This window comes from Onychomys torridus, chromosome 8, assembly GCF_903995425.1.
Source record: "Onychomys torridus chromosome 8, mOncTor1.1, whole genome shotgun sequence".
NCBI lineage: Eukaryota > Metazoa > Chordata > Mammalia > Rodentia > Cricetidae > Onychomys > Onychomys torridus.
The window spans coordinates 53057746-53085732 of record NC_050450.1 but is presented as its reverse complement, the minus strand read 5'-3'; positions in this window follow the sequence as shown (position 1 = coordinate 53085732).

Sequence of the window (27987 nt, the reverse complement as noted above, 5' to 3'; positions counted from 1 at the left end):
AGATGTCATGTTTCAAACTAGATACAGGAAACTGAGTTTCAGAGAAAGACCCTGAAGCTGATTTACAGAGAAAAACAAGTAAGAGGTGGAGAGAGATGGTCCATCCATCACCCAGGAAATGCCAGGCTCAAAGACTGGTTAACCACTCATGGGAGCAGAGTACCAAAGTATGCATAGGTGTCATAGTTACCTTCAGGTGTCAGCTTGACAGATTGGGAGGAAGGAACCTCCATTAAGGAAGCGACTACATCAGATTGGCCTGTAGGCATATCTGTGTGGCTTTTTTTTTAAAATTTCTACTTAATGTAGGCAGGCCCGGTGCACTTTGGGTAGCACCATCACTAAGCTGGTGGGCCTGCCTATATAAGAAAGGTAGCTGAATAAGCCAGAGGAAGCAACCCATTAAGCAGCAGTCCTATATTGGTTTCTGTGGTAGAATAATCTTTTTGTACACTGTGGAGATGTGTTGCTCTCATTGGTTTAATAAAGAGATAAATGGCCAAAAACTAGGCAGAAAGAGGTTAAGTGGGACTTGCAGACAGGGAGAGAGTTCTGGGATGAAGAAGGGAGAAGTTGCCAGGAAACATAGGGAGAAGAAAGATGAGCATGCTGTGCTTAGGAAAGGTAATCGAACCACATGGCAGAAATAAATAAAAAAATAGGTTAATTTAAATTGTAAGAGCTAGTTAGTAACAAGACTAAGCTATCAACTGAGCATTTATAATTAATAATAAGTCTCTATGTGGTTATTTAGGAGTTGGTTGGAGGGTCAGAAAATTCTGATTACAGGTTTCTGCTTTAAGCTCCTGCCATGATTTCTTGTAATGATGGACTGTAAGTAAAATAAACCCTTTTCACCCCAGATTGGCTTTGGTTGGTGTTTTATCACTATAATAGAGTAGCAACCTGGGACAATGGGCTACCAAGTAAACTACCAATAGTTTCTCTATCTTTCCTAATTTAGGTCAGAATGTCTTCAGACATTTGCAGCTGAAGAAATCCTGGAAGTTATTGGTATGTAAAATAACTATTATGTTTTGCATATTCTATTACAAATAACCAAACCAAAATAATTTATTATTTTAAATAGTTTACATGTGAGTATATCAGATCTTCAAAAAGTAATTCAAATTATTTATGGTAGCACTGGCCAATATTTTCCATATCTCCACATATGTATGTATATTTACATTATGTATGTATATAGTCTCACACATACTCCATTTGAGTTGTGTTTTCAAGATCCTCTCAAATCTATGTACAATAACAACATTAGGCTTCTGGACTTGCAGGTTCAGGATGACCTTTATCTTCTAAAGCTGATGTCACCAAAGCTCAATCCATTTTATGGTCAGCAAACCAGCCCTTGAATCCATTATTCAGCTTAACCTTTGTTTCTAATTCATAAATTTTTTATTTCATAAAAAAGTATTAGTGCTTTCCTCAAAATTACATTCATTTTATTTCTTTTTTGTTATTTGCATATTATATGCTCATTTATTTTCATTCTTCCTTGTTCATATTGATACAACTGAAACATGAATTTCCCTAGAATTCAGTATTGATGTTTAAATACTGCACATTTATTTTCTAACTAGCTGTGATTTGAGTATTTATTTCCCCTTTAAACTAGTAGTTAAAATAACATCAGGTTAGAATTACAATTTTGTTGAATTTTCATTTAAGTTTTCTTAATATGTAAGTTTTTTTTTTTCCTTTATGGCCAAGACTATAGTATAGATCCTTTGTCTTTACTGGGCAATTGAATTTACCTTCTTCTTGTTTCTTTTCTCTTCTTTTTTTCCTTTTTGTGATGCTTGGGATAATCATTTTAAATTTTCTTGAATATTTATTCATTTTTATTTTATGTATATGTGTGTTTTGCCTGCATGCATGTCTGTTCATCCCATGTGTGCAATGCCCATGGAAGCCAGAAGAAGGCATTGAATCAATGGCACTTGATTGACAGATGGCTATGGACTGACATGTGAGTGCAAGGAATGGAACTCTGGACCTCCACAGGAGGATCCAGTGCTCTTATCTTCTGAGCCAACTCTCCAGGCCTGACAATTTGCTTTCTCAAATCAGTTTTCCTATCCTCAGCATCCCTTAGTTGCCTATAGTTCTTTGTCTAGAGTAAAAGTCTCATGAGATTTCCCTCTTCCAAGCTATCATTGTCTATTGGTGCCATCCTTGTTTGGATCCTGCTTAAGCAGTCATGTTGATGAGACTTCATGTGTGTTGTTTCTGCTGAGTGGTCATCCCTGAAATCAAATACACACAAGTAGCATTTCTGGACTCAGCAGGTTTTATATGTATTACACATATGTATATGTATTATGTAACAATAATTAAAGAAATAGAGGTATGAATTAGAACAAGAGAAGTAGGGGTACATGGGAAAGGTTGGAGGAGGAAATGGAAGAAGGAATGATGTAGTTATATTTTAATTAAGAAACCAAAAGGTCTTAAAAAACATAGTTTAAAAGTAAAACCATTTATTCCTCAAGAGCTTCATCCATGTGCATAGCATGTTTTCATCCTATGGTTCCTTACCTCCCTAATGCTCTCCCTTAGCTTCACTCAACACATCCCCTTATCACTCAGTATCTTCTTCTTTTTGTTATAATCCACTGAGTCCAGTTAGGGATGTTCATATGCAAATACATTTAGAGACTGTTACTGGATCAGGGGCAACCTACCAGTAGCCACACCCTGAACAACAACAACAATAACAACAACAACAACAAAAATCATACTTCCTTCCCCCACCAACCATGAGTTTCCAAGAGCTCCCATAGTGAAGGGTTGGCTCTGTAAGCCTGCACCCATGCTTGAATCTTTTATAGGTCTCATGTAGGAAACCAGGGTTGCTATGGATTCATGAGTACAATGGCCATATTATGCCCAGAAAACCACATCTCACAGCACTCTCTGAACCCTCTGCCTCTTGTATTCTCTCTGTTTCTTCTTCCATAATGTTCCCTGAGCCTTGGGAGTGGAGTTAACATAGATGTGCCATTTAGGTGTGAGCACTCAGAAGTCATTCATTTTTAGCATTTTGACCATTTAGGAGTCTCTTTACTAACTGCTAGTCACTGCAAAATAAAAAGCGTCTCCTACCTGGTGTGTATTGCCTCCTGTGTCACGGGCCTCAAATCTAATCCTAGAACAACAGTTGGTTACCCTGTAATAGTCATGCCACTATTGTGTAGTGTGCATACCTTGAATGGATGGTTGGTTCATGGAGTTAACAGCTGGGTAAGACTCCTGGTGCTATTTCTCCTTCAGTATCCTGCATAGCACCTTCAAGCACAATAGCAGTTAGTAAGCAGGAGAAAATTTCCTGGTCAGCGTTAGATTGATTTCTCCCTGCCTGCAACCAAGGAATGTGGTGTCTTCAACAACAGACTATTACTATCTGCTTATCCAAGAGAAATGGCAGTAGTCTGTGTTGTTTGGAGGCCTCTGGGGTCTCCCTGGCTAATAACTCATTTGGAAGTATTTCACACCTGCCTCTGAGATTTTCAAATAATTGCCCATGTTTTCTAGGAGCAGATTGTCTATGTATGCAGGGTACCAACATTCAAACTATTCTTTTTTTTTTTAAACTTATTTTTTTCTTTCTTAAACTGTATTATTGAAATTAGCTTGCAAAGTAGTGGGTTACCATAAGTGGTTCTCATATATACTTAGTGTGGGTTAACTCACCCCATCCCTTCCTTTCCCCTTTACTCAATCCCATCTCCACTTAAACTTTTAACGCCCCCCCATCCCCCCCCCCCTGCCCCAGATAACTGACTTTCTAAAAATCTAAAATTTGGTTAGTAGTGTTAATTAAGGTAGAAGAAACAACAAATGATCCTCCTAAGTCTATCCACCATTTAATTTAGATTTACTGATTATATTATTCATATAATCTGCATACATCTTTTTTGAGATAGAGTCTCATTATATTACCCTAGCTACACTGGAATTTGCTATATAGAGCAGCCTTGCCTCGGATTCACAGAGATCTGCCTGCCTCTGCCTCCCAAGACACACCTGCCAGACTCATTTGCATACTTTTAAAAGGGACTATTTGGTTTTACAAAACCTAGACATTTTCATTACAGTTTGTCAATTCATTCTTGGGGGGGGGGGTGCACCCAAATGTTACAAATAATTTTCCTTTATTTCTACACATGCAATTATATCCACAAAGACCAAATCATTTATAAGTTATCTGGTGATTTCAACTTAGTGAATATACAAAGAGTCCTGTTGCTCATTCCATATTTTTTTTCTTCCAAACTGCATCTACACTACCTAGAGGTTAGCCCTGGGACTCACACTGCTTAGTGTGACCTTCAAACTTGACTTCCATCCATTTCCTGTTCATCTTATTGAGGCTCTGGATAATGTGTGATTCAAAGCACATACTGGCATCAGCATCAAGTGTCCACTGGCCATTGTGAATAAAAAAGTTGAAAGGGGAATGTGCTAAAGAGCTGGCCAGACTTTGAGACCTCAGGAACTGTATGGATAGTCACTGCAGGCAAGTCTCCACAGGGACATCTGTGAAGAGAACACGAAACAAGACTGAGATAGCACAAGACAGATGTTCATGGAAATTTTACAAGTTGAGAGAGAGAGAGAGAGAGAGAGAGAGAGAGAGAGAGAGAGAGAGAGAAGAAAGAAGATGGGGGTGGGGCAGAGAGAATGAAGCATACTCAGATGCAGATGGAAAAAAGCCAATGATGTCATGAATGAATGGGAAAAGTGATAATTGATGGAATCAAATCTCTGCAGAATCTTGGACTACAATTCAGGTTTCCAGAGAAGGGGTTAGATTTACATGGGAGAGATCAGTCTCCCACGGTTCCATTAGGAAGCTGAATGTGACCTCTGGGAACACTGATGACTTTGCGGGGTGGAGTGACAGGAAAGGGGTTTTCATCTCCTCATATCCATTTTATTGTGAAGCAGTCCAGCCAGCTCTTTGCTGATAAGGAGAAGGAATGTGGTCACGCAGAGCTCTCCAATGGTGTCTGTTCCAAATACCCACAATGAAGACCTGGAGGGAAATCTGATGAGAGAAACACAAATGTCATCCCAGGGTGCCTGAACTCAGGAGATGGAAGGCGTCACAGACAGGAGGTGGAACTTTACTGTGGGCTGGTACAATGTCCTTCCTTCTTACTTAGCAGACTGGAGTAGAAGCAGTGGAAGTGAACAGTTAAGTTGGGCATGCTGAGGATTTTGCAGGACTGACATAACTCAGTCACAGCACAACACAGGGGATTCAGAAGACACTTGGGGTGCATGACGGGCCAGTGGGTGCAGAAGGAGGAGCAATTTAGAATGAGAACACAGTAGGAGCTGAGCTGCTGAAAATGGTTTATGTATTTTATTGGGGATGGGGGTGGGGATGAGAACCAGGCTTTTCACACTGCTGTAAAGCAGGTCTGCCCCTTCCCCAGTCATTGGGAATTTCTTCTTCTTCTTCTTCTTCTTCTTCTTCTTCTTCTTCTTCTTCTTCTTCTTCTTCTTCTTCTTCTTCTTCTTCTTTTCCAGAGCTGAGGATTCAACCCAGGGCCTTGTGCTTGCTAGGCAAGCACTCTACCACTGAGCTAAATCCCCAACCCTGATAATTTCTTCTTTTATTTTCCTTTGGGAAAGTGTCTCTATATAGCACAGGCTAGCTTTGAAATCCTGATCACCTTGCTTCTGCCTCTTATGTGGTGGCTGAAATTCAGCAGGGAGGGATAGGCTCCCTTTCCTGATTCCTGACTGACTGCTGACAGATCCAACCTTGTGTGGATCCCCTACAGGAAATCACAGCTGCTGTGGAATTATTTTTGCAATGCTGAGTTAGGCCCCAAAGATAGCACTTCAAAGTCCTTCCCTCTGTCTTTCAGCCCTTACATTCTTTCCATGCTCCTTTCTTCGCTGTTGCCTTTCCCTGAGCCTTACAGGGGTGTAGAAATGTCATGTTTAAGAATGAGTACTCAGGCCTGGAGAGATGGCTCAGCCATTAAAGGCTAGGCTTACAACCAACAACGTAAGAATGAGTACTCAATCATCCTTTATTCTCAGCATGTTGAGCATCCCTGAATCTCTGCATTCCTTGCTGCTCACTGCAAAGAAAAGCTTTGCTGAGGCTGAGAGTGGCATTTATCACTGGTTATAATCATACTTCTTTAGAAGGTGGTTTGGTACCATGCCAATTTAGCTAAACAATAGTACTGAGCTTTCCCTTCTAGAGATTATGACAAGTTTTTGACTGGGCTTACTATATCAGGTATGTACTCCCTCCTGTGAGTGAGCCTCAGAATCAGTCTGCAAGCAGTTGACTATCCGTTAACAGTCATGCCACTATTCTATCAGTGGGCACATCTTGCCTGGCTGGTTGTCATTGGAACTCATACAGTTCACAGGTGAATAAGATCATTAGTGCTTTTTTTTTCCTCTAGAAACCTTCATAACAACTCCCAGCACCATGATACTAGCCACTAAGTAGGAAGTGTTCAAGTCATTTATAGCTTGATTTCTCTTTGCCCTGCAAGCAAGCTCTGTGGAGTCTTCAGCAATGAGGTCTTACCATCTAGTTACAGTGGGCAACCAAAGAGAATGGAAGCAACCAGTGTTGTGTGGTGTGTTTGGGTCTCTGGGAGCCTCCACAACCCCTAACTCATATAGATGTGTAATTCAGTTCTTAATGAGTTCAAATAATATTCTCTGTGAAATAACAGATTAAAAAAAATGAATCTGGGCAGCTTAATGAGGCTTTCACCTCAAACTAAAGAGTGAAAATAGTTCTGGGAATTTGTCAGTAGTGGAGTACTTGCAAAGCAACTCTACAAGGCCCTGAGTTCAATTGCCAGTTAGTCCTCATCCTTAAATAATTAAACCAAATCTTTTGGAAAATGACAGTGTGAGGCAGAGTGTATCAGAAAGAAAGCAAGAGACCAGAGTGGCTTCTGCTTTTTCTATGCTCAGGGATAGTTATGTCTTTGGATTAGATAGTATTAAATTACCTACAGACTTTACAAATCAGTTTCCTGGTTTGTTAGGGACCAAGATTTCAGGAACCAAACATGAACCATGGAAAGTAGTAGCTAAGCCAGAGAACAAGTAATAAGCCCACTGACCTTCACCAGAGCAGTAACACCTGTTTACTAACCGGAGGCTCCCAAAGATAAAAACATTCCACAGTCAGGTGCCATGGCAACCAAATGTAAAGAGCATTCCATGGTCAGGTAGCGTAGCAACAGAACAAATGGCCCCTGACCAGTGACCTTAGCAGACATCTTGCAGTTGCACGACCTGCACATCTCCCATATTCTGCATGCCTTCCATGTCCTTTCTCCTTCCCTCCTTCCTGCCCCTTCCCCTCTTATGCTATATAAGCCATGTGGAGAAAAATAGATTGGCAGCTTGATCAGAATACTGTCTTGCTGCTGTCTCTAGTGTCACCTTTCCCTTTCATTTGCTCCTACAAGTGGGTCACCCACATTGAAACCCCGCTGGCCGGGGCACTGGTTATCTTATATTTTCTGTTCTATGTGATATGAGGTCTGCATCAAAATCCTTAAAATGCACAAATTACCAGAGTTTATCTGAGAAGAGATAGACAACATCAAAAGCACCCAGAAAAGATGACATTTAATTGGAAGAAACTGCTCAAATAGGGAATTTCATTCATAGAAGTCTTGTCTTAGAAGTAATATAAGCCTTAAAGGAAGAAGTTATACCAATCACACATGCCATATTAGATAGTAAAAGATGAGATACCTATACATGAGAGCCAGAAAAGGATTATAACAAAATATACATTTAGATCTACCATTCTTTGAGAATAGATGAAGGAGCTGGGGTGGTGAAAAAGCACACTATGTTCTTGCAGAGGGTCTGGGTTTGATTCTCAGCACCTACACAGAGACTGCAACCATTTGTTCAGGAATCCAACATTCTCTTCTCACCTCCTCGGGCACCAGGAATGTATGTGGTGCACATGTATCTGTGCAGGCAAAACACTTATAAATTAAGATAAAAAAATTGATAAAACAGGTGAAAATATCTTTATAAGTTTTCTCAAATAAAATCTAATAGTATATAAATAACATTATACATCATGACCAAGATGTTCGTGTATGGCTGACTTAGAATTTGAAAATAGTTTAATATGTTGAAAAATATTAAGCCAAAAGAGAGGGAGGAGGAGGAAGGAAAGGAAATTATTTCCATAGATGCAAAGCAATCATTAACATTTGTCTATAATGAGGCTGTTGTAAACTATGTATCTTCCATTGCAATAGCATATAATGACTATTTGGGAATCAACTCAATGAATGATTTTTAAGACTATTAACATTGACATCTATATCTATTTAACATTATAAAGAAGAATCAAATAAACAAATAAGGAATATCATATTTATGGACTACTGAAAACTATTTTTGACTCAGTGCAATGCAGTTAATATTCTAGAAAGATTTTTAGTTGTTGTTTCAGCTTTATTATTATTATTATTATTATTATTATTATTATTATTATTACTATGTGTGGAGGCCATAGAATAATCTCTGGTGTTAGTCTCAGAAACACATCCACCTCCCTTGAGGCAGAATCTCTCATTGGCCTAAAGCTCACCAATAATGTTAGGCTGGCTGGTCAATAAGACTCAGGGCCCCCTTGTCTCTGCCTTCCTGGTACTGTGATTAGAAACATCTGCCACCACTCCTGGCTTCTTTGGTGACTTCTAAGGATTAACTCAAGTCCTTCTGTTTACAAAGGCAAACACTTTCCCAACTCAGCTTTCTTCTAAGCTCAGACATATTTTTAGACTTATTAAGGAGTAGTTTCACACTGGGCAAATTGAGCATAAAATATAGTTACTATATAGCCACTGCCCTCCTAGCCTGCTCCACAATCAGTATAATTCCTCAGAGAGGTTGGTACCTGTGATGCAGCAAGGGGATATACAAGGGCACATCGTCATCACCCGAAATCCATAGTGCACACTGGGATCACTCTTTCTGTTGTACATTCTGAAGGATTCAACAAATGCCTGATAACATGTATTTATTATCACAACATCATGCAAAGTATCATGCCCTTCTCTCTCCTTCCCTCCAATTTGTAGCAGTCTCTGATATTTTTACTTTCTCCATAGTTTTTCTTTACCAGAATGTTACATATTTGAAATTAAATACTACATAGACTTTTCAGATTGATGTCTTTCACTTAGCAATATACCTTAGATTTCTTGCAAGGCTTAAAGTATTACATTCCTTTTTAGTGTTGAGTAATATTCCATTGTGCAGATATATTATTTATCTATTCACCCACTGAAGAATGTACTGGCTTCTTCCAAAAATTTGGAATCAGAATAAAGGTATTATAAACATCCACGTACAAGCTTGTTTAAGGATAGGTTTGCTTCAATATTAAGTTTGGATTTTGGACCATGTATCAGAGCATGTTTGCTTATGTGAAGCTTTCTTCCAAAGTAGGTGGACCACTTCTGTCTTGCACTGACAGGAATGGGCTGCCACTGCTGCATATCCTAGCATCATTTGGTCTTGCCCTTTTCAGACATTGGTCGTCGCTGTTTGAATTTGCAGTTTCCTAATGGCATTATCACATGAACCATCCTTTCATACACTTGTTATCTGAATATTTTCTTCTTTGTTTTTATTTTTATACATATGTGTGTGTGGTTATATGCATAGAGCCTTTGGGTGTCCATGGAGGCCAGAAGAGGGTATGGGGTTCCTTGGAGCTGGATTCCCAGGTGGTTGTGAGTTGCCTGATGTGGATGCTGGAGACTGAACTCCAGTCTTCTATAAGAACATCAAGTAATCACTTAGCTATCTCTCCAGTCTCCTTGATTACTTTCATTGGTGAGGTACTTGTTCAAACCTTTTGCCTATTTTTTAAGCAAGGTTGCCTACTTTCCTATTGATGAATTTAAAGTTATTTGTAGATGGCATCTCAATTTGTGGCTCTAGGGACAATTCTCTTCACAGGGCAAACATTTTAAAATTTCAATGAAGTCCACTTTATCAATTGTTTCTTTCTTGGTTTGGGCCATGGGTATTGTACATGAAAGTTCTTCACCATGTCTAAGGTCACCTGGACTTTTTCCTAAGGCTGCATTCTAACAGTTGTGGAATTGCATGCTTGATGATCAGAACCACAGCACATGCTGAGTTGGGTTTCACGAAGTGTTTTCACATAGTGATTAAGGTCAGTGTCTAGATTTATGCTTTAAAAGTGGGTGTCTAGTTCCTCGAGCAATATTTGCTGAAAAGGTGGTCTTCTCTATTTTGTCTCCTATGCTCCTTTTCAAAGATCATGGGCCATTCCTCTTCAGACCCTTTTCCAGGCTCATTATACCATTCAATTTCCCGATTGTGTTGCTCCTTTGCAGTGGTACACTACCTCGACAACTGCAGCTTTATTGGACATCTTGGTCAAGTAGCATTGTACCTTTGAATTTGTCCTTTTTCTCTAATACTGTGTTGGCTATTGTAGGTCTTTTGCCTCCCATATAAAGCTTTAGAATCAATTTATTGATGTTCATTAATGCACTTTATGGGTTTTGGGGGATTTGATTAGTGTTGCATAACTATAGATCAAGTTGAGATGAAATGAAACACTGATTTTTCCCCATCAGTGAACAGTAACTGTATCTTCCCCTGATTTAATTAGGGGCTTCTTTCATGAGGGTTTGATAGCTTTCCTCATATAAGTCTTACGCATATTTCGTTATGCTTATATCTAAATATTTTCTTTTTGGAGTTGTATTGTAAATGTTAATATATCTGTAATTTCAAATCCCATTTGTATTATTGATTTATAGGAAAGCTAGTGACATTTGTATATTGATCTTAAGTCTTTCAACCTTGTAAACATTTGTTATTGTTGTTTCTTTTGGATGTTCTACATAGGAAACTGATATAATTTTTAAAATTAAATTTATTCTTTCATAATTTCATACATATGTGCTGATCACAGTTACCACCACTCTCTCTTACCCCCAACTTTCATCAATACCCCCTCTCTCCTACAAACTCCTCTCTTACTTCCTTGTCATTTTGTTTCATAAACTATGTAAGTCTGAACATGAGTTTTACTTCTATCTTTTCTGTCAGTATACCTGTTATTTCCTTTCCTGTGCTGTTATGTTAACTTTGACTTCTGGTACAAAGTTGAAAATAAATGGTGACAGAGAGTTTTTACCTTTCTTTTCATTTTAGGCAGCATAATGGTTAGTGGTGATTGTCAACTGGACAGAATATAGAATCACCTGGCAGATGGGTCTCCCGTATTCTGTGATGGTTCTATCTTGATTACATTAATTGTTGTGGGGGAGACAGGTCTTAATTGTGTGTGGGACCATTGCTTGAGTAGAGGGACTTGGGTTGCATAGAGAGGAGAAATGGAGCTGAGTACTCCATTTTAGCATGCATCACTTTCTGCTTCTTGACTGTGGATGTCATGTGACCAATGCTTCAGGCTTCTGATGCCTTGATTCCCTGCCACCATAGACTATACCTTGAACTGTGTGAGCCAAAAATAAAACTTTCTCTTTTGGGTCACTTTGGTGAAAATATGTGATCCCAACAATGGAAAAAGGAACAAAAACAGCTAGAAACACTTTTTCATCATTATGTAAGCTATTAGTGATACAAGTGGGGTTTTTAAAATTTTTTTTTTATAGAGTTGAGAAAATTTTCTTCTACTCCTAGTTCACTGAGAATTTTGTTACAAATGGGAGTTGGTGACATGATGTGTTCTTTTAGCTTTAGATTATTGGGCCAACTTTCATAGTTGGAATAAATCTCAGTTATGCCCTGTGAGTCATTTCATTGTTCAACTCCAGTTGCTAATACTTCACTGAGCACTTTTAGACCCGGGTTCACAACTGATACTGGTTTGTCTTAGCCAATGTTCTGTTGCTGTGAAGAGGCATTATGACTACATCATCCCTTATAAAGGAAAACATTTCATTGGAATTGGCTTACAGTTCAGAGATGTAGTCTCTTGTCATCATGGTGGGAAGCATGGCAGCATGCAGGCAGACATGGTGCTGTAGAGAAAGCTGAAAGTTCCACATCCAGATTGGCAGGCAGCAAGAACAGAGAGAGACATTAGGCCAGGCTGGAGTATATGTCACCCTCAAGGGACATACTTCCTCCAACAAGACCACACATCTTAAGAGTGTCACTCCTATTATAGTGGTGACCAAGCATTCAAATCTACGAGCCTGTGGGGGCCATTCTATTCAAACTACCACAATGGTCTATAGCTTTTTTTTTTCTTTTCATATAAATTTTTGTCTGTTCTTATTTTCAAGGTGTTATTGTCCTTATAGACTGGATTAGAAAGTACTTACTTAGATTTTATATTCTGGAAGACTGAAAAAAATAGGTATATATTCTTTAAATGTTTATAAAATATTTAATTCAATCCATTTGGGACTTGAACTTTCTGTTTTAGAAGATTCGTATTTATTTATTTATTTATTTATTTACTTAATTATTTATTTACTTATTCATTTATTTAAGTTTTTCAAGACAGGGTTTCTCTGTAGCTTTGTGCCTTTCCTAGAACTCACTCTGTATCCCAGGCTGTCCTCGAACTCACAGAGACTCGCCTGCCTCTGCCTCCCGAGTACTGGGATTAAAGGCTTGCACCACCACCGTTCGGTTCATATTTATTTTTAACAGAGTTGAGTTATTTTTGTTTTTAAAAGTGTGTGTGTGTGTGTGTGTGTGTGTGTGTGTGTGTGTGTGTGTGTGTGTGTGTGTGTGTGTATGTGTGTATGTGTATATGTGTGTGTGTATGTGTGTGTGTGTGTGTGTGTGTGTGTGTGTGTGTGTTTGTGTGTGTGTGTAGGCATATGCACATGAATGCACGCACCTGGAGACCCAAAGAGGGTGTTAAATACCCTAGAGCTAGAGTTACTGGTGATTCTGAGCCACCTGACGTAGGCACTGGGATCTAAACTTGGATCCTCTGCAAGAACAGCCAGTACTCCTACTACTGAGCTTTCTCTCCAGCCTCAAAGATAGAATTACTGCTTTAATCCGCACAGACCTTCTCAGATGACCCATTTCTTCTTGTGTGAATTTTGACAGATACTGACTTTCAAGAAAATGCCCAATTTCACATAGGTTATCAAATACGTGTGCTGGGGCTGTCCATTGTATTCACTTCCTCTCCATAAACTGCTCATGGGCTTCACAGTAATTTTACATTCTTTTGTAATCAATTTGTACCTTTTCTCCTTTTTCTCAGTTAGTTCAGATAAATGTTTTTTTTTATTGAGCTTGCTGAGGAATTGACTTTTGGTTGTGGTGGTTTTCTCTACTATTCTAAATTTTGATGATCTCTGCTCCATCGTTTGCTATTTCTCTCCTGTTTACTTTGGAATCCATTTACTCAGCTTTACTAAGACAGAAGCTTGGACCCCAGCTGGGGCATCTTCCTTCTTTTGGCATCTGAGATTCTTTGTTGCATTTTTTATATTTTCATTTTCATAAATTTTCTGCTTTGGCCAATGTGCTGCCGAGAAGCATGTTGCTTAATCCACACATTTTTTTTTTTCAGTTTACCAGCTTCCTTTCTGTTATTGATCGCTAGTTTGAGCTCATTGTGTTCTGTGAAAAAATATTGTATGTTTTTTTTTTTTTTCTTCTTCCTCTAAAGATATGTTCTAGGCCCCAAATGTGGTGTCCTTGGCTGTAGTGGGTAGCCATCCTAGCCTGGGCCTGGAAGTTCCAACTCCCATTGAGACTTCGGTAATGGTCACACCCACAAGGCAGTGCTGAGGGGGGAAGCTGAAGACCCAGGATCGAGAGGAGAGAGCTCTTGGCTCTGGGACCCTGGACGCTGGAGGTAGACCAAGCAGAGTTCTCCAGAGAACACCGCCGGACTGCACCATTCCTTTGCCAGACCCTACAACCTATCCCTTCATTTGTAAGTTACCCCACAAAATAAACCTCCCTTTTAACTACGTGGAGTGGCCTTAATAATTTCACCAATACTTGGCTGATTAGTGTGAGCCTGCAAAGAATGCACAGTCTGCCCTTGTTACCTTGTAGATGCCAGTTATCCCAGTTTATTGGTGGTGGTGTTGTGTTCGCTGGACCTTCCTAGCTGTCCATGCCTCTGCTCCTTTTAGGGTGGATGGTAGGCAGCGGGCCTGGGTTGGGGTGGGGGAATTGAGGTCTTCAACTGGAATGGTGAATCTGTCTACTTTACCTTGAGTGTTTGCTGCTTTGTTGTCAGGAGTCCATGCACCAGGGACTGTTAAGTGTTAGGGACCAAGATTTCAGGAACCAAATATGAACCATGGACAGTACTAGCTAGGCCAGAGCACAAGTCATACGACCACTGCCCTTCCCCAGAGCAGTAACACCTGTTTACTAACCGGAGGCTCCCAAAGATAAGAACGTTCCACAGTCAGGTGCCATGGCAACCGAATGTAAAGAGCATTCCATGGTCAGGTAGTCTAGCAACAGAACAAATGGCCTCTGACTGGTGATCTTAGCAGACATCTTGCAGTTGCACGACCTGCACATCTCCCATGTTCTGTACGCCTTCCACATCTCTTCCCCTTTCCTCCTTCCTGCCCCCTCCCCTCCTATGCTATATAAGCCTTGTGGAGAGAAATAAAAATTGCAGCTTGATCAGAATCTTGTCTTGCTGTCCGTCTCTCGTGTCCCCTGTCTCTTTCATTCGCTCCCACAGGGGGGTTGCCCCCGTTGAAACCCCGCTGGCCGGGGCAGTTAAGTTTTCTCAGAACTGATCCTCTGTCATTATGTAATACCTATTACGTACTATCTAAGAATCTATGTAATCATAGTATCTATGTAATGACACTATATAACCACATTATGTAATATCTTCTCTTTCTGATGATTTTCCTTGCTCTCAAGTCTGGTCTATATGAAATTACTACAGCAAAACGAGTTTTCTTTTGATTGGTATTAGAATGCTGATATGTTTATTTTCTCTATCCCTTCAAACCACATGTGTCTTCATATTTGAAGGTGATTTCTTGTAGATGACATACAATTGGGTCTTTGTTTTGATGCACTCTAGTGAATTTAAACAGTGTATTTAGAGCATTGATGTTTAAAGGGACTATTGAGCTGGGAATAGTAATGTACTATTGAGCTGGGATGTACACATATAATCCTAGCACGTGGGGGTGAGGCCAGACAATTGCTGCTAGTTGGAAGCCATCTTGAGCTACCTAGTTACTTCTAGGCAAGCCTGGGCCACATAGCAAGACCATGTCTCACAAAGCTAGAAAAAAAAATCTCAGTTGGGCATAGAGATAACACTTGTAATCCTAACACATGACTGGAATGGTGAGACAGAAGAATGGCCATGAGTTCCAGGCCATCCTAGACTACATTGTAAGTATCACACCATCCTGGTCTGCAGGGTAAGAATGTGTTTCAAACACACACACACACACACACACACACACACACACACACACACACCAGAGATATTAAATTTAGCCTGGTGTGGTACCAAACATCACTTGGGAATCTTAGACAGGAATTTACCATATGTTCCAGGTTAGTCTGGGCTACAGAGAGATTCTGTGTCAAAAAACAAAACAAAAAGATAATAGTTTTAGCAGGACATCAGAGTATAGTGTTGCATACCCATAATCCCAGCACTAGGAGGGTGGGGTAAGACAAAAGAGTCCTGTCAATTGCAGGCTACCTTGCACTGTATAATATGTTCAAAGCCAGGCTGGGCCACAGAAAAGACCCTATTTTAAAACACTAAAAAGCAGCAACCCAAACAAAATCCCACCAAGTAAAACAAAGCCATCCACAAAAGGGAAATCTTCCCACCACTGTGTTTTTTATCTACTGCACCTGCTAAGACCTTTTCATCATTGCCCTTGCTATATGATTGATCCTGCTTTTGTTTCATCTCCTTTTGTAATCACGAGTGTTTTAGAGTATTCCATGGGTTTTTTTTTGTTTGTTTGTTTTTTGTTTTTTTAGTACATCAATCAGACACTGGTTTTGCTTTTTGGTGGTTTCTCTATATCTTATGATATGCATTTACAATTAATATACATATTTACAATTAGTCAAAGACAACACTAAAATAACACTTTTCCTACTTCATAGATTGTTCAATGACAAATAACAGAATATTTACATTTTTTAAATCTATGCTAACCAATTTTCTTTTGTCAGTACGTTTGGCTTAAGAGATACTCAGATGGATAGTAAATGTTATTTTGATTGTCTCTGTGAGGATTTTTTTTTCTGGAAGAGTTTAGCTCTTTAATGAGAAGACTACAGACAACTTGGCCTCATCAGTATAGACTGGTGACATCACATCTATCAATGGCTTAGAGGAAAGGCATGCACTCTTCATGATATAGAATTTACACTTCCTCCTGCCCTAAGAGGTTCCTTGACTGAAACCTTGAATTCTGGACTTGCATCATCACCCCTGTGGCTTCAGGTTCTCAGTCCATTGGCCTCACACAGGGAGATGAACTACCAGCTCACCTGGTCCCCAGACATCCAGATTCACACGGAATCACACTTCTTGCTGTCCTGATTCTCTGTCATATGGATGGCACATCACAGGACTACTTGGCCTCCACGATTATGGGAAAGTCATTTTACGATAAAACCTCTTTTCTTAGTTTTGTTTCACCTTGCTGTGATAATCTGACCGTGTGTCTTTAGGGACATTGGAACTGTTTTATGGGAGGAACATGGAAGAGTCTGGAGCTTTGAATGAGAAAAGCCATGGAGTGTTCTCGGTAGAGTTTGGTGGGTCATTCTTTCAGAGCTTGGAAGATAAGAGCGCTGAGAGAATTGTGAACAGTAGAGGCCTGGATCATGAGTTTCATAAGGGAACAAGGATGCTACTGAGACCCAGGCTAAGGATCACGAGTGTGAGAGTTCGGTCAGGAATGTGGCTCCATCTTTCCCATCTGGGGAGTTAGTTTCATTCCAGAAAAAAAAAATACTGTATATCATCTACCAAAGTCATTTTCATTTGCTTTAATTTAAATAATTTTCTACTGTTATTTTAGCCCAGAAATAGTATATACAGAGGGCAACTAATGATCACAGTAGCATGAGTTCTAACATCGGTCAGTTTTCCTTAGTTCTAGGACAATGTGGCTTATCAATGTGTATTTAAAATTTTTGTTCTCTGCATCTGTAGACATGCATATAAACTATCCATGTAAACATTTTAATGACACATTGGAGAATGAACCATTGGAAGTACCAGGAGATTTGTAGTGAAGTGGGCCATACTAGCTAGAGAGGCAGTGTTCGCCATGGAGATGTATAGGATTCCATCTTGCATAAAATCTTAAACACCAAATTGCATTTCTGGTACACAAACTCCTTTTGGGTACTCTCTGACTTACACCCTCCTTAGTATGATAACTAATTCAGTAAATGCCAATGGCCCCAGAGACCATAGGATCAATGGCCCATATTTGGGATTACTGCAATCAGAGAAACTTGGCCCCATTTACTCTTTGAGTTTTGGGGATTCAGAAACATTTTGTCAGAGTCAAGAAGGCTTTCTTAGACACAGCTATGATAGTAACAAAATGAGAGCATTATTTGGGCAGGAAAGTCCTCTTGTTAATTGCATAGGCCTATTGCATACCAAACAAAGCCCAGCAATGGTGTACCCAACACACAGACCCTGGATGATTCAGTGATCCATTCAAGTCACTCAGAGTCCATGTGTTAAAGGATTTCCAGATGTCCTTAAAAGCAGGCCTCTGTTCTGGAATCTGGGTGTCAGCACCATATGGTGCTGATTTGGTTGTTGTGATGGGGCAAGACAGGATGAATCCTAGCTCCAAAGAGTTGGAAAATTGTTTGAGGCATCATCCTTCACAAGGCATCATCGTTCATTCATCAGTTCCTATGGCAAACAGTGGGATAGGAGATGCGCTTTAATGACAGATTGTGACTTTAATGCCCCAAGAGAACTCTAGATACTTTGAAATCTTAATGAAATTCTCACCCCTTGACCAGAATCTTAGAGCTAATTGGTGCCCTTCGTCACAGGCCTATGATCAGAACCATCAGAGTCCACTCATCATCTAGGGTCTCATTTCATTCCTGAAAGTGCTTATTCTTCTAGTGCTGATAGCCAATGGTCTCCTCCTCTGCAGCCTCAGTGACAGCCAGAGAATCAGGGTCATGGAGACACTGAGGAGAATATCTACTTAAGTGGTGTTTTCTGAATACCATAAGAGACACAAAGAAGGTAAATGGTCCACTTGCACTTCCAGCTAGGTTTGAAGCCTACAGACTGTTGCCACAGTTCTTAGCAAACTCTGGATGCAGCCCATCTGCTCTGAGTATCTTTTAGAGCAAGGTCTTGTCTCAGAGGCCGAGGAGACCTCTGCAGGGAACCACTGTGATTCTGGGCTGCAAGCATGCTGCTTTGGACATGCGCACTGGGAAGAAAGCAAGAGACACCTTGTAGTCCATTTGAGCTGCTGCAGTGGAGGAGAGCCATAGACTGGGGAACCGAAATTCATTTCTCACTCTGGAAGTGGAAAGTCCAAGATGAAGATGGGGGCATTTGGAATCTGGTGAGGCTCTCCTTCCTGTAGCCTCACCTTGCTGAGGGCAGAGAATGCCTTTGAATGCCACAAGAAAGGCCTTGATTGCATTAAAGGGAAGGGCCCTCCCTCCTAGTTTAATTGCCTTTAATGCCATCTTGCTGGCAACGATTGCATTCTGGAGGAAGGATGTTTAAATCATAACACACTGTAGCCAGGATCTTGTTTGCCCTACTAGCTTTTCTGTTATTGTTCTTGCTGGGTTTGGGAAGAGGAGTTTCCTAGGGAAGAAGAGTGAGAACAGCCAAACAAAGAGTAGGATGTTTAAAGGATAAAAGGGTGAATAAAGATGACTTTCTCAGACTCCTTTCTGCGGAATTGAGCCTGTTTGGAATTAACCTGTGACACACGCTAAGGTTCCATTCATGTAAACAGATGCAAAACATACCACACCTCATCTGCATAAACAAAGAGATGGATACACAGAAACAAACTGGTACCCTGGCATCATGAGGTTGAGCTACTTGAACAAAAAATGAGCATGCCCTACGAATTAATCTCTAATCCCCGTTTCCCTAGTCACTAACCATCAAATCATGAAATAACTTCATGTTTTGACTTATCTGCCTGCCTCTAGCCACCGACTCCTACAGCCTTGTTTCCATATTCCAACCCAACTTAATGCCCTCCACCTGTCACTCTTCTCCCTCAAAAGCCATTAGTGACATCTGGTTGCTTGCTCAATAATAACCAAACAACTGTAGCGTGGCATTCAAAGCCTAGCACCAAAAAAAGGTAAGTAGGTTTTAATTAGCCCACCAGCTCTGATGGATATTGCCCTCTCTGCCTGGAGCACCATGTTGACAAGAGATCTGAAGCTACATCTGAATCCAATGAACAAGATTGTTGTGATTGATTGGGGATGCCTGCCATGACTTTGGTATCCGAGGGTAAAAGCCCAGGGCCACATATTTTCCCCGCCTGCTTGACATGATCCAGTGTAATTGATCATTGCATCCCCATGTCTCACTGCATTAGCCCAGCTCTTTGCTGCAGTAACAACCAATTGCCTTATGTTCAAGTCTTACGGGGGTAAAAAAGCACATGGTGCCTTTCTTCTCATTAGCTTGTGGGGCAGCTGAGAAGAGTCAATCTAGTCCACATCCTTAAAAATCTTTGCATATATTCCTTTTATTGCATCCACTGCCTCTCTGCTCATGTCTTTGCTGGTTTTCTGGCCTATCTTGACATCCTTTTGCTGAATATTAAGATCTCAGAGGCCCCATTTTAGTTTCTTTACCTTGACTTAGAACAGTGTTTCTCAATTTGTGGGTTGTAACCCCTTTGAGGGTTGCATGTCAGATATCCTGCATATTAGATATTTATATTGTGATTCATCATGGTAACAACATTACAGTTATGAAGTAGCTATAAAATAGTTTTATGGTTGGGGGTCACCATGACTTGGGGAACTGTATTAAAGGGTTGCTGCATTAGGAAGATTGAGACCACTGACTTAGAAAAGCCTCATCCTTTATCCAATGATAACCTATCCAAGATTGTTTCTGTCACACCTTCAAATGCAACCTATCGCTTTAACTGTAAGTTCCTGGAGAGAGGGGCGTGTCTTCTCCAGCTTTGAATAACACGTGGGCTGTTACTATTGTACCATGATCTAGGTGGCAGTGAGTAATGTATTGATAGCTAGGAAGACAATGATAGTCAAATGAATTAGTCTCCAGACTTTTGAGCCTAGCCTCCAGGAAGGAGTGTGGGAAAAGGCTGGGTCTGCATATGGGATGCCTCAGTGAGGAAGTGGGGAATGAGCACAGATAAGTAAGGAGCTGTGTAGGGCTGCAGCTACCCCAGAAATGCAGCATACAATCCCAGGGGTAGAGCTTCGTGCTGGGATGGACTTGATTCCAACCATGATGATGAAGGAGATTTGAAGTGGATAAGGCTATTTTATGTTCCATGATGATGTTAACTTTAAATCAGGAACCTAGAAAACCCTGTGCCATGCACCTCCAACCTGAAAGTCAGGGAAAGAAGAAAACAGGGGAGACTGGAGGCTCCAGGATGGAAACGAGTCATGATCAGAGGGCCATTATACGCCAGGCATCATCTCTGGCTCCTGTCATGAGTCATCCATCCTCCTTAACCCTACTCAACCCTGCCAAGCAGGCACCACTAACTTCAGTTTGCAGAGTTGCAAGAAAACAAAGGAATTTCCTAAAATTTGCATAAGTCGTAGAGGGTTCCAGGACCATGTATGTTCCCATGTGGGCACTATAGCTTACTATGTTGTATGATTCCTATTTTGATCCTAAGTCACTCTATTATGGGCTCCCTACCTCTCTTCTCTCATATATGTGCTAGGTAATCCCCATGAGACACATTTTATGAATCCCAGTGATTTTTATGTATTTCTAAAAGTTTTCTCTCAATAAGGCATACTACTGGAGGATGTTCTGGGGATAATGTTAAATCTTTGGGGGGAAAACAAAGGATTATTAAGTTTCCATCCTCAAAAAAAAAAAAAAAAGGCTAGGATGAAATACCAGGACTCAAATACAACATTGAATTTTTTCAATGATTCAGATCTCTTTGGGTCACCATGCTTGATATAAAATTAAAATTTCAGGATCTGGGGAAATGCACTTTGCTACCATTAAAATCTATTAAGAAAGGCAGGATGTAAAAGGAAATTTATTTGAATTTGGAACTCAGCCTGGTAAGGAGGTTGCCCTGGGTTGATACATGGGAAATTAGCTGGACAGAATCCACAGTCTGGGAAATTAATGAAGAAAGTGATTTTTTTGATAAAGTGTATAATGGGTTTAGAACAAATGTCAGGATTAGTTTTGAGGTAAAAATGCAAGAGTGCTGAGATGGCTCCATCAACAAAGGGCTGTCTGCACAAGCTGGAGGTGCGAACTGAGTCGCCAGCACCCATGTAAGAAGCCAGGTACGGCACCTTATTCTTCTAATCCCAGTGCCAGGGAGGCTGAGACAAGGAGGGGCCCTGTGTCTTGCTGGCCATCTGGTCTACCCTACTAAGTAAGCTCTAGTTCCCAGTGAGAGACTGTGTTAAAAAACACAGTGGATTGCTCCCAAGGAAAGACACTAAGGTTGACCTCTGACCTCCACATGTAGGAACACACATACATGCAACTGTAAAAGCAGACTTTCTTTGACTTATAAATGTAAATGAGGATAGTCATAGATAATTTGGTCAAAATTGAAAATGTAATAATTTTATGAGTTTTATGGGGCTACCTTAAGAGATTCTCCTAAATGGTGTGACTTCAGATGGTAGAATTTCTGATGATAGAAATTTGTTCTCCTTATGTCCTGGAGGCCAGAAATCCAATATCAAGGCTGTGCTCCTCTGACTTCTCCAAGAAAGAATACATCACATTTCCTGGATTCTGTTGGTGACACACATCTTTCAGCTTGTGGCCATTTCACTTGTCTTTGTGACCATCTTCACAGAGCATTCTCCTTGAATCTGTCTTTTCTTCTGTCTCTTATAAGTATATGTGTTTAGATTTATCTTCTACAATCAAAGGTTATTATAGTTCAATGCCCTTTTTATTACTTCAGTGAAGACTCTTTATCCAATCAGGCATGATGGGAAAAGGGTCTAACTGCGGCCTTTTAAAAACCAATGGCTTTAAAGCAAGGGGATGGGGTTGGGGATTTAGCTCAGTGGTAGAGCGCTTTCCTAGCAAGTGCAAGGCCCTGGGTTCGATCTTCAGCTCCACCAAAATAAATAAATAAATAAATAAATAAATAAATAAATAAATAAATAAATAAATAAATAAATAAATGGGACATGTTTCCTTCTCTGACTTCTTAAGTGAGGTAAGTTTTAGACATTTGGTGTCTCTCAAAGAGTGCCTGTCTTGTAAGCCCTCCTTCTTCCAATTCACTGTATATTTTCACTCAGGTAAAGAGGTATACCTTTGGTTGACCAAAACCAACTCCCAGAAGCCTAAGAATGATTTTTGTAACATGCTTTCCAAGAGAGACATTTCTCATCCCGGTGGACTAGGAACTTTCTGAATAATAATCATTCCTTTCTTGTTGCCTACAAATACTTTGTTGACTAATGGGAAAGAAGCCTATTGGAGCCTTTAAAAAGCCAAATTGTTCTTGGGTCTGGAGAGATGGCTCAGTGATTAAGAGCACTGGCTGCTCTTCCAGAGGCCCCATATTCTACTCCCATAAACCACATAGAGGGTGCCAACTGTCTGTAATTCCATTCCCAGGGAATATGACGCCCTCTTCTGGCTTCTGCAAGCACCATACATGCCTATAGCACACCAATTTATGTGTAGCAAATAAAATAAAATAAAAATAAAAATAGTTCTGAAGCACGTCGGCTTGTTTCCCTCTTTGATTCCTTGAGAGAAGTAAGTTATAGTACTTAGGTATTGAAGGGAGGGAATAGGGTTTCAAGAACATTCTTGTTAGTTTGAGGCCACCTGGGTTACTCACATTTCCAAAGGACCCTTTTCTAAATAAAGTTACATTCACTGATTCTCAGGGTGAGGAAAAGTAAACACATTTTTTTGAAGGACCCACCTTTTGAACCTCTGTCTTACTATGTAGTCATGTTTGACTCTGTAGATGATATTAGAATACAAGGCAATCAGAATGGACAAAAACACGAGAGACTTGTAAAGAAGACACATTTTTATTTTTATTTCTGAATGTCCAGAGACTAGGTGTCACAAGTGGGCATCAAGACCAATCAAGTGGCTACAGACAGTGGATAGTTCAGCCAGGGACCGGGTGCTCAGGCATCTTCTGGAGTTCCTGTTGAAACACTTACTATCTAGGGAATACGTGACTGAATATAATGGTTATTCGAGATATCCTGCATGACTCCAGGGACTTGACATGCCTGGAGCACTGAGGGAACAAAGACATGACAAGAACACAGGTACGGGAAGGCTGGGATGGTGGGCTGGGTGGAGCTGGGCTCTCAAGTGCCGAAACAGCGTCCCCAAAGCTCAGTGTGTTTATTACATACATTGAGCAGGGAGGTGCTCAGTGTGTAAAACAGGGAGGCAGGATCATTACATAGAGCCAGACAAGGAGGTGGCAGTTTATGGTATCTGGCTGAACAAGGAACCAGAGTTGGCTAATCCTGATGTGAATTGTCACTCTAGGGGAGCAGTCTTCATGCTCTACACATCTTAAGGGAGAATCTGCAGTGAACATTTTCTGCATACAGTGTCAACATTCTTATACCCAGAGAAGGCTTTGCCATTCCTTTAAGTCTTATATCAGGGAGGCTTTGACACTCTCAGGGGGCTGAGGGACTGGGGTTCTTGACATGGCCATGCTCACCTTTAATCCTAGCACTTGGGAGGCAGAGGCATAAGATCTCTGTGAGTTCAAGGCCAGCCTGGTCTACAGAGTGAGTTTCAGGATAGTGGGGGTTACACAGAGAAACCATGTCTCAAAAAACCAAAACCAAACCCAAAAAGCAGTATGCATTCCCTCAGGACTTTACTTGCTTCCACTATTTGTGTTACTGTTGTGGATAGTGTTGGATCCAAACCTTGAACTACTATCCTTAGCCTTGTAGGGATAGTATTGGATCCAAACCTTGAACTGCTGTCATTAGCCTTGGAAGCATCCACAGATCAGGGAGTTGCTTTTTCTTACATCTTGATGGGAGGGGCTGCTGTTGACTCAGCACTGGCCAGTGAAGCATGACTTTCTTAAGCCAATACTTACTGGGCACTGTAGATTTATAATTGAAGACATTAGCTATCAACAGGGATGCTTTGCTGGAAGAAGTCTATCTTTTCCTAACCAAGATTTTTCATTACTTCAGGGGCTTAAGATTAATCGTTAGAGGCTAAAGAATGGAAGGATTTCTGAGAGAATGACAGTGAGACCATGACATCTAGCAGCTGGACATGCTAGATCCAGTAACGCTTTAGACAACCAAAGTGCTGGTCAGTTGTTCATGATGGGTGACCTCATGGCAGTCTGTAATTAACAATGGCCAGGTCATCCTGAAGCTTTGCTGGATATTCTACTCATGGACACCACTCTATTATCCAACTAGCATTTTAAGTAACCAGAAAAGAAAATCATGGAACAGGAAGGGTTGAATGTGATGGGGGATGAGAGGTGGAAGAGGTGGTATGGGAAGGGATAATTAATACTAAAGACCTTTGAAAATGCCATATGGAAACTCATTACTGCAGAAGACTTCTAAAATAGATACATGCAGATATATAAAAGGTGTTTAAATGTAGTTACCCTATGATAAGGGGCCAATGCCCTCCCTAGACGCCATAGGCTACTTGGATAAAAAAGCCCAATGATAGGAATGTGTTATCTCTTTTTGAGTTGCTGGTCAATGGTATCCCATAGATCTTTTGAAACATTATGGGCTATTGCTATCTCTCTTATTTACCCTCCAGAACTTGGTGGTATGACCTGATTGTTGAAGACACTCCATACTTGTGCAATAGGACATAGAGAAATCAAGTAGGGAAACTTCTTCCCTACTGGCCAGCTTTCACAGTGCTGGAGGGTTCTATTTACACTACTGTGGAAGAAAAAGCCATCAATAATCTAATTTATCTATGAACCCTATGAACTACACTAACAACTGACAATACATGCCCACTAGTAAAATGGTGACACCATATTACGGGAGTAATCAACCACTGATTGGATTTAGGGCCCACTCTACTAGATGGAACTTATGTCTGGTACTGACTGTTAACTGGGCCAAGAACTAGTGTCTGCTTAGGTCATTGGCCTTAAGGGAGAACATACTGTAATTATTCTGGTAAATGGACACAATAGTAAACCTACTCCTAGTGACTTATCATACACAGATTGGTGCAGCTCTCAAGCCTTAGCAGAGAAGCTTCTTTTTGCAACAGTTGCTGATTAATATTGAGGCCCAGAAGTGTTTAATATGAGAAAATAAGAGTCTATGGAACAGTTAGTTCTAAATGGGACATCTACATTATACTCCTCTAAAGCAAGAAATACATGGGAATCTGCTTAAGAAGTATTAGGGAATTTATTAGGATATAAATTGAGGAAATACACTCATGAATCCAGAACAGAGTAGACAGCTGAAGCCGTCCTCTGATCTGACTGGGAGTCAATCCACTTGGCAGAAAGAAGAGGCCTTAGGACCCCTCTCCCTTCCCTTTTAAGAGGTCACATACAAAGGCAAGAAACACCACCTCTTTCGTCATAGGTGGAGCAAATACCACTATACCCCTCCCCACATAGCCAGAAGATTATCTCAGAAAAGGGGCAGAGGAAAGATTGTAAGAGCCAGAAGTAGTAGATTTCTACAACCAAACAGCATTTGCTGGCCATGATGGGGCCATTGTACACATGAACTCGCTGGCTGTGACTGCACGCACAGGATCTGCACAAGATTAAGTTACCAAAAATACTAGCACAGGTGGAGGGAGAGCTTATGAAATCTCACTCCTAGCTGAGTAGTTATTGTCAACTGATGGCTTCTGGGGGAGGGGGAATACATCTTCTTTAGAGATGTAGAGATGTGGCTCCTGAGAGGTTACATGCTCTAGTGGATAGTCCTACACCCATGCACATACAGGCAACACTAAGTCTATCTGGTCATTTGCGAGACAGAGACAGAAAGACAGAAAGACAGACAGAGACAGAAAGACACACACACACACACACACACACACAGAGAGAGAGAGAGAGAGAGAGAGAGAGAGAGAGAGAGAGAGAGAGAGAGAGAACATGAAATTGGGAGGAAAAATGGTGGGCAGGAATAGGGCTTGATTTGATCAAAGCACATTATATGCATGTATGAAATTCTCAAACAATAAGAATAAAATAAAATAAAATAGACTACCAAGATGGAATGATATGATACCTGGGAAATATTCATCACGGTATTCAAAGTACCCGTCAAGTTTTGTGATTATGTCTACCTGTTAAGGTAAAGTCATATTTGCCCTATGTGACATACATACGTGTGTATATACATATGTATATTTGTGTATCAGTCTTTTCCTCTAAAGCTTTTATTTTTTTGTGTGTTCACAGATATGAGTTTATACATAGATATAATTAAATAAGTGATGCATGAATGACTTTCTCATTGTTGATAAACAGCAATGGTACACATAAGAACATTATCGATTATGCCGCCAATCCTAGCAGCCAGAAATAATGACATATTATTTTAGGTTTATAGTTACAAATTTGTAAAATAGGCATCTATACATTAGGTGCAAGGCTCCCAGCCTTCTACCACAGCAACAGAAAAGTACCTGATACATCATCTTACATGGATTCATCACATTTTATCCATTCTTCCTTTGATGGACAGCTGGCTCTTGTGGTTAATACTGCTGTAATCATCTGAGAAAAAAATTTTGTTGTTGTTGTTGTTGTGTGTTTTAATTCTCTTTAATTAAAACCAATATAATGGGATTGAATTCATGACGACCTGAGAGTTCTATGACTAGTGATTTGAGGAACTGTCTATTTTCCAAATTACCCAGATCATTTTATATTGTGGCAGGAGGTTTGTAGTTTTCTACCTCTTCGCTAGCACTTGTTATCCGACTTTTATAACAGAGTCAGTCTCAGTGGGAGTGCAGCAGCCCCTAGCTGTGCTTGTGACTTGCATTTCCCTAGTGACTGATGGTGCAGGGGTCTCCCGTGTGCTTGGTGAGCAGGTGTGACTCTGTCTTGGAAAAAAGTCTACTTGAATTCCTTGTTCATTTAAAAACATTCCACCCTGGAAATTTAAAAGAGCACCCTCAGTAATATGGGGGTTGTAGTGAGCAGGCTAAGAGGGTTTCACAAATGTGGGAAAGAGGCATTCTAGACTTGAAGTTGGCTAGTCTTGGGGAGGGGTCAGAGGAAGCCTTCTGAGGTCAGAACAAATGGGGAAACTTAAAATTGAAATGAACACATACAGAACAAACATCTTTTCATTTGTTGGTGGTTTTTGAGAAATGTAGGGAGTCACCATTCTAAGATGGCACCGACTTCCTGACAGCTTTGCTGTAAACAACTCCATATTTGGCTATGCTTGCTGGGCTGTGAGCCTCGAGGTTTGCGCATGTGCGTATATGGTAATTTGGCCTTATGTCCTCAGCCTATCCCGTGGCTCCCCGTGCTTGCATTCTGGTGGGATCCAATCAGACTGACCCGTTCACTTGGTTCCCTATATAAGCAGCTGCCTTTTGGTTCTTGGGGCCCCTCACCTCCCGCTCTCCCTCAACCAAGAAGCGCTCCAATAAAGTGTGATCTGAGAAGAATCCTCAAATGGTGGTCGTTCTTCCTCGCTGGTCGAGGAGCTCGCCGCAGCTGGTGCCGAAACCTGGGAAACTCAGAAACCCGGGAAACT